The sequence below is a fragment of the Halyomorpha halys genome, unplaced genomic scaffold (genome assembly GCF_000696795.3).
Source record: "Halyomorpha halys isolate HHAL.00 unplaced genomic scaffold, Hhal_1.1 Scaffold1302.1, whole genome shotgun sequence".
In the NCBI taxonomy this organism is placed as follows: Eukaryota; Metazoa; Arthropoda; class Insecta; order Hemiptera; family Pentatomidae; genus Halyomorpha; species Halyomorpha halys.
In genome coordinates, this window is record NW_027105443.1 from 357,425 (window position 1) to 365,649 (window position 8,225).

Sequence of the window (8,225 nt, forward strand, 5' to 3'; positions counted from 1 at the left end):
AAAAAAAATAGTAGTGTGTATCATGTTTTCCTATCTAGTCTGATATTATTAAAATATTTGTTTTATAATAAATACATTTTATGGATGTAAAACAAAGAACTGCAATGCATTCCATACATAAATTTACAAGTTCAAAGCTCATAAATATAACCTTTTTATGTTGGGAAACAGCATTTGTCAGTTAATTCAAGATACATCTAGTAATTTAATATACGTTGGGTAAATACCAGATGTTATTAAACGTCAGTAATGGATCTTAATCAATTAATTAATATATAGAATGGCAATTTATGAATTTCTTTTTATAAATTGTGTTAAAGTTTTGTGATATTAATCACTAAAAAAGATTCTAGAAGGAGAGGTATGAAGAACCTATTGCCAATCGGTTATAATTTTATTGTTTTTATATTAATTAAAATTTGCCCAATATTTATTGGTAGTTACATTTTATTAAATAAAAATACTCTTGAAAAATCAATATTTTCTTTGATATTGGAGAAAGTACAAAGCATTTTTAATATGTGCTGATATTTTTACCTGATGTGATATGAAAATAAGTATACATGTGTTGCGGCCAACGTATGATTGTTGGTAATCGATTATGTGACAGATGATATAAAAACAAAATAAATCCGCTCTCTGTTGTTTTTTTATACTGAACATTAGCAGATGACTTCTTATCATCTCGCACTCTTATTTGATTCATCTGCGCCATCTCCATCTTCATCATTTTAGCCAAGGCGTCCTCCAAGAGGACAAGGCGGGCGGACGTACGTCCTTTTGTCGATCTACATCCATGAGAACATCTACTCAGGACAACCACAACCGGGGTTCCATCAATTGGCCCGGAGGACCAAAATGTTACGGTGGGTAGGGGTTCTAAAAAGACCCTTTACTAGCCCAACCGTGAATAAAAATGAAAACAAAAGAAACGAAGAGCCAAATTTTGTTATTGTTGTATTTTAAAACAAGTGAACATAATAAAGGAAAACTAAATTTAGAAAAATATACAAACTAGAGAGAAAAAAAAGAACAAAGCAAACTTAAAACTATTACAAAAATTAAATGAAGTCCTCTTGTTCTCTCAGAGGATGAGCCGATGTGGTCCGGCCGCCTTGAAGAAAATGACTAAGCTGGCGAAGATGACTGACAGCTGGGTACTAAGTATAAGTATAAGACAGAAGCATAACAGCCGATGTGTGTGTACACAAAGAGACTCAAAAAATGTATTGTTTATTTTTTTACAGCATAAAAAACAAAAGAGAACATCTGCTTTTAAAACAACAAAAACATATGTTACACAATCGATCTTTCATTTTAGAACGGTGTGTTGAACGAATATGAATTACGAAAAATTAAATTTGGGAGAGAAAGATGTGAGAATTTATTGAGCTTTTATTTTATAGTACCAGCCCTAATAAAAGTCTAAATCCTAAAAATGTAATGGTACATTAAAAATGTACCATGTTTAAAAAACAATAATACTGAATATAAAACAGTTTGATCTGGTCAGTTAGTAATTAATAAGTGTACATAACTATAAGGAAGATATTATTCACAATTATTTATTTGGAACTGTGTTACATGGTCTTTGGAAATTGCAACTACATGCAAAATTTATTTTTTTTAAACTACAAAGACAAACATTATAAATAGTTTAATTGAATTCTTACTACAATGGGTAATAGGTAAAATACATACGTTAATATAAAGGTTTGGGGCTAAATTGAATTGGAATTAAATTCAGTGCTTCTTTGATGTCAATATCTTAGGACACATCTTAGTTTTCCATACATTATTATTATATAATAACATATAATAATTATATATATAATTTTCTTGGAAATTTACAGCTTCCCATGCACTCTGCATGACTGAGCCACATTAACCATGGGGCTTAATATTTTATTACAATCGTGACTTGAGAACAATAAGGTGAATAACTAGGAGGTATCGATTATTATTTTACAAAAAATAAAAGCAGGAATTTTGTTATGAATATAAAAACGTTTATACTAGGGTTTGACTGTTTTCGAGATATTTATGGGGGGGAAAGGCAAATTTTTTTAAGTTCCTGAAGTGAGCATTATTAAAATTAAAACTTTTGAGGTAGTTTTACTTTACTAAATTATACCAGGTTGGGCAATATCCAAAATTCGTATTTCAGTACATTTTACTGACATTTTAGAAAACCGGTTTTCGAATAGTAATTTTTCCAGAAAACCGGTTTTGAATTTTTATAAAAAAATTGTTTGCTTGAATATTCTGTAATTCGAACAAAAAATTTTAACAGAAAATTTAGAGTGATTAAAAACAGTTTTTGACTGAAATTATTTACTGTTCAATTTTATTGATAGTAAAATTTTTTTATGCAATTTAGTAGAACAAAGAAATAAGTTGACCAGGATTGTTGTTTATTCATAATTTTCACATATAAGGATGTAAATATTTTTATAATAGTGAAACGAGTTATTCAGCAAAGGGTTTGAATAAATATAAACAGTATATTTTCATATTTTTATAATAACCATATTATTTTTTTTTAAAAACAATGTTATTAGATACAGATGGATACTTATTAAAAACAATTAGAAAATACATAACTGTGTATTATATAATGTAAATTATAATCAAAGCCAAAAGACCAGAGTAAATAAAGTTTATTCATACACACTTATTAAAATCAATTTTAGTTTTAAAGACAATTAAGCAAAGGACCGAGTATTTTCTATTCCGGGCAATTTTAATATTCTATTTATTTTTTTGTTTAATGAAATATGATTTCAGAAAACAGAGGACGTCTATCGATTTGCTATTTAGCCGTGTCCTCAGTTTATTCACAAAATTCCCTGAAATAGAAAATACCCTCCCACTTGCAAACGAAGTGTTATTCATACATTGAAAACCGATATTTTCTTCTAAAAAACCGGTTTTCGAATTTCATAATTTTCTCCAAAAAACCGGTTTTTAAAAACCGACAAACCCTAAAAACATTAGGGTAAAGTGGAGTTTGATGCCAATATTTTGATAGTAGTCCCTAATTTCTCTCATTTAACGAATAATATTACTATAAATATAAAAAAAGTATGGATTATAGTCAAAACCAAGAAAATCTCGAGAATTTGCAATACTTTTGACGGGGAGTTTATTTCATTTGGATCCTTACAGGAATGGATACAATTCTTCCTAAGATATTCGCATAGAGGATAGACAGTTCTACAGAAATGAACTGTTCTACCTCTGTCGAACAGATCCCCTATCGTGGAGTACATCTGCACAAATGACTAACCTGGAATCCTCACACAAGACTGAAAGACAAGAAACTGCACGTCGATTTCGACTATTACAGCACTTACTGGAAAAACGGTCTAATCTTCCAATTCGTTACAAAAGACTGATCTACAGGACTGTAATAAGGCCAATCTGGACATATGTAGTTGAGCTTTGGGGCTCCACTAAACCTTAGAATTACTCTCGTATCCAATCCTTACAATCCAAAATCCTTCGTAAAATCCTCAATGTTCCTTACTTTGTCACAAATAAAATCATACATAAAGACCTTGTTCTTCCATATGTAACTAAACTAACCCGAACCAGAATTCATCCCTTCCATTATAAATTCCCTAACAACCCAAACCCACTAGCTTCTGACCGTGCTTCCTCTTCTATTCCTAACAATCCTCCGAGACGCCTGAAAAGAAGATGACCACGAGACCTGTTAATATGAAACATCATTAGAGTACTACCAATGGGTAGTTTCTCTAAACGCCGGTATCACTCCATTATAACTGAGATCAAATTTATTAAATGTATTATAATTTACAGTTGTTAATAGTAAGAAATAAATAAATTTAAAAAAAAATTCTTTTGTGGCATACGGGATCGAGGGGGAATTATCTATACTATATATGACAAACCTATTCCAACCTGAGTGTAAGGGTCGAGATTTCATTTCGTTGGACCGCCATGAAATAAAAGTCCGAATAGAACTTGCGCCGCTGCAGTTGCATGGCCACTATGGTAACAACTCAACTCCCTCGGCTACAACAACCTCTCAACTAATCCAAGTAAGGCATCACGTTGAGTCATGTTCCAAACTTTGAACCAAGGAACAATGACAACCTCACTTTTGCGTAATCCTTGTCCATCAATAACCACAGTTACAGAGAGGGCTCAGACAGTCTATAAAATGTATAAATTAAATAAAATCTTGGAAAAAATATTTTGATCATTTCGGAGATTTTGCATTGGGTATATGAGGATGTGAAAAAGATAATATAAAACTGAACTATAAACTTATCTTCATGACAACCATATGATCAAAGGTTTGTCATTTTTTGAACCAATAGTTAACAGAACTTTGTTTTAAGCAATTTATTAATAAATTAATTGCTTTCATTTGACGCCATAGCGATATTGAAGGTACGTTAGAGCTCTTGGCTTAATTGAAAGTGATTAAAATTTAATTTAGAGCCTCCATGTAATGTTGATGGGCACCTGGTAGCTGTTAAAATATCGATAGTGATTTGCCCCAGCGACGGTTTCCTTCAAAGGGCAATATGTAGAACAGATGGCACTACAAGAGATCTGAAAAAATATGTACACATTGTATAAAAAAATCGGTCACGTATTACAATAAAATTAATAATCATTCACATAGTAGATGGTGCTTAGTATGTTTAATTAACGAAGTAAACCAGTGTGATTATGGCTATCCCATATTTCCGTATTTGTAATTACATAGTACTAGAAATTAAATTGAAATTACTTAGTTTTTAAGGTTTAATAAAACAGACTTAATTGTTTTGTTTTTCGTAATTACTGACAAAATTGAAAGGAAGTTTTATTAATAAATGTCTGTGATTATGTATAAGTTACGCGGCAGGGGGTTAAAAAAGATGTAGCGGAATAAAACACTGAATACAAAATCAAGACCGCTTTAATTTTCCTCTAAATCTCCTTTATATATATTTATCCATGTTCGAATCTGGTACGTTTGGTATTAAGTCTAATAATACTCCACGCACCATAACCACTAATAATAACTCCCCCGCAGCAGTTCACGAAAAATCCTCGTAAACTTCTTACAAAGAATACACATAAAAACACTACTTCCTTTGAGTAAAGGGTGCAGAAATAGGTCAGTTAGAAAGGATTTATCACTGGAGTCAGAAAGTATGTTGATATTAAAATACGGTATATGTCGATACAGGAGCTGAGGATAGTAGTCATAACTGTGGGGTGGGAAATGGAAAAGTAAGAAAAAGAATAAAGGTTGGGAGTATAACATTTTTTATACTATTAATCTTCTATTTAATTACGATTAACCTCTATTTAAATACTACTAACATTATATTTAATTATGGTTAGATAGGAGGTAACAAGGGAAAAAAATAAATAAATATATTAATGTAGTTTTTTAATAATTTCAAAAGTTTTTCAGTGATCACTTTAGAATATTTTATTTTACATATGATCACCGTGTAAAATTTTATTTTACATATGATCACCGTGTAATATTTTATTTTACGTATGATCACCGTCTGGGGAGCGGGATCCTTTACGAAAAGGAACAAATTACAATCTTTTCAAAATAAAGTCATAAGAATTGCACTGGATGCTCCTTGGTTTGCAAGAAACAGACCATTCCATCGGGAATTGCAAATAGAGGCTAAGAGGATTACATCAAAAAAAGGTTCATGAGGTTCCACTCCCAATTACCTTAAGTTAAAGGAGCAGTGACCTACAACTTGGGAAACCCAACCATAACCTGAAGACTGCAACCAAGGTTGCTGCAGGACATCCTGTTATAAGTTCTATATTTATCAGTTCTGTTTGTCACTCTAAAATTTTATTTTATCTTAACTTCTTTTTTATTTGTTTTTCTCTTCATCTTTTTCTTAAATTCCTTTTTCTTTTTTTTTTTTGCATTAGAAGAATTATTTATTTTGTTAAATCCATAAATGTCGTTACTGTTTTTGTTATTAACTTTACTTTCATCTTTTATTAAGAATTATTATTTTAATCTATTTATTTTATCTTAATTTTTTTATATTTATAACATTGTATATATTTAGGGGTTTCTTTTGTATTAGACTATACAATTGTTAAAAAAAAAAATTACCTCTTTCATTAACCATGTAAGGCCCTCCACTAAACTAGACGCATTTGATTTTCGCCACTTTCTGCTTCTGCTTGGCTAACCACTGGAGGTGCTTGCTGACGGGCATCATCGCTAGTACAATTATAATTAAAGTTATATAGGAACGTGGTCAGGGTTGCGGTCAAAGGAGAAACAAAAATAGTTAACAACTATTTATTTTCCTTTATTTAATATACATATATATAATTAAAGTTATTTATATTTACGAAAACCCTAATTACAAATACTTTTATTTAGATAAAAAGTAAAAACTGATATAACACATACTGATAACATACATTTTCTTTAAATTACAAATTTTTCAAAACCATATTTGTAATGAGAAACGAGAGATGACCATTATCATGTTTCATTTCCCAAAATACAAAACGAAGAGACTCACATTCTGGACATCAATACATTATCAGTAACATTTTAGATATATCACTGCCTTGCTTGAATAGTGGCAATCAAATAAAAAACCTTTTTTTTTTAATTTTATATTTGAGGTATTCCATTGATAACACAAAAGGCTGAAGTTGATGTGTGACAAGTTTAATAGTTTTTGGTAAGTCTGTTGGACGATCTTAGTAAAGAAAGTAGCCGTCATTTACGGTACTATTTTTGGAATACGTCCAGTTCAGAATAAAATCAAAATTTATTTCTGTAAGATGTGCCACTATTCAACCAAAATATAGGTATTATAAAATATATACGTGATGTTTATTTATAAAGGCAGTAACATTAACAGTACACATAAACTAATGAAACACTAAAACAACAAAGTCGTATTTCTTGGGAAAAAGAATTGGCTACTATGGGAAGGGATAGCATTCCCTTGGCTGTGAGGCAGGCTGAATTTTATACTAAGGGGGCCCATTTGTTCTCGAAACAGAGGATTATTGGCAGCCTCCTATATTAGGCCAAAACCTTATCCGTCTTTGGCTTTGGATTGACAATAGTTGTGGGCTCAGCTGAAATAAGTTTTCCAATTTAGGATTCAGGCTGAAGATATAAATTTTTTTATTTTTCATAGAAAACTGGAATAAATCAAAAGCGATAGTATTGTAAAATTTGCAATACTAATTTTTTTTTCTCAAAAGCTTACATGAAAAACAGCTTTTTTAAAAGCTTTAATATTATATACATACATACATATATTACGTGTATATATATATTATATAAAAAGCTATTTTAATTTGGAATATTTAAATATGTTTACGATGTACAAATGGAGTTTCCAATACTAGCTTGTATACACTCCATAAATTAATTGAAAATATCGGGTTCGGTCAGCTAAGATACACAAATAAACAAACATTTATTCGTGCCAACGTTTCTACATCAAATCCAGGCCTTCATTAGTGCTGAATACAAAAAGAAACAACAATCTTAATTCAGAGAAATATTTAATTAAAAAGAAAATAATAACAAACTTGGAAATATACATAACAATAAAATAAGTAGATGACAGTTGATAATTATAGAAGACAAAATATAATATTGAAGAGGTAAATATTATACGAAATAAATGATGTAAAAACAGACAGTGTTTAAGTAAATAAACAAATAAATATAATGAAAGGTGTAGAAAAAAATGTAAGTGATGAGTAATTGAATTAATATAATAAATTATGTAAGTAATGTTTAAAAATAAAAAAACCAATTTTTTTAAAATTTATTTATTGACATATACAATAGTATTTATATACAAATACATCAAATTTATTAGATTAGAATTGTATGATACAGGCATGTAGAGAAATTATCCATTGGTAGCACGCTAATGACGTTTTACATTAACAGGTCTCGAAGACACATTTTTAGCCGCTTCGGAGGATGGTCAGGAATGGAAGAGGAAGAAAGGTTAGAAACTAGTGGGTTTGGGTGGTTAAGACTTTATAATGGTTCGGGCTAAAACGGTTACATATGGAACATTAAGGTGTTTATGGGTGATTTTATTTGTGACGAAGTAAGGAGCATTGAGGATTTTGGTTTGTAAGGATTCGATAAGAGAGGAATTCGAAGGTTTATGGGAGCCCCAGAACTCAACTCCTTATGTTTAGGAAAAAAATTTAAATCA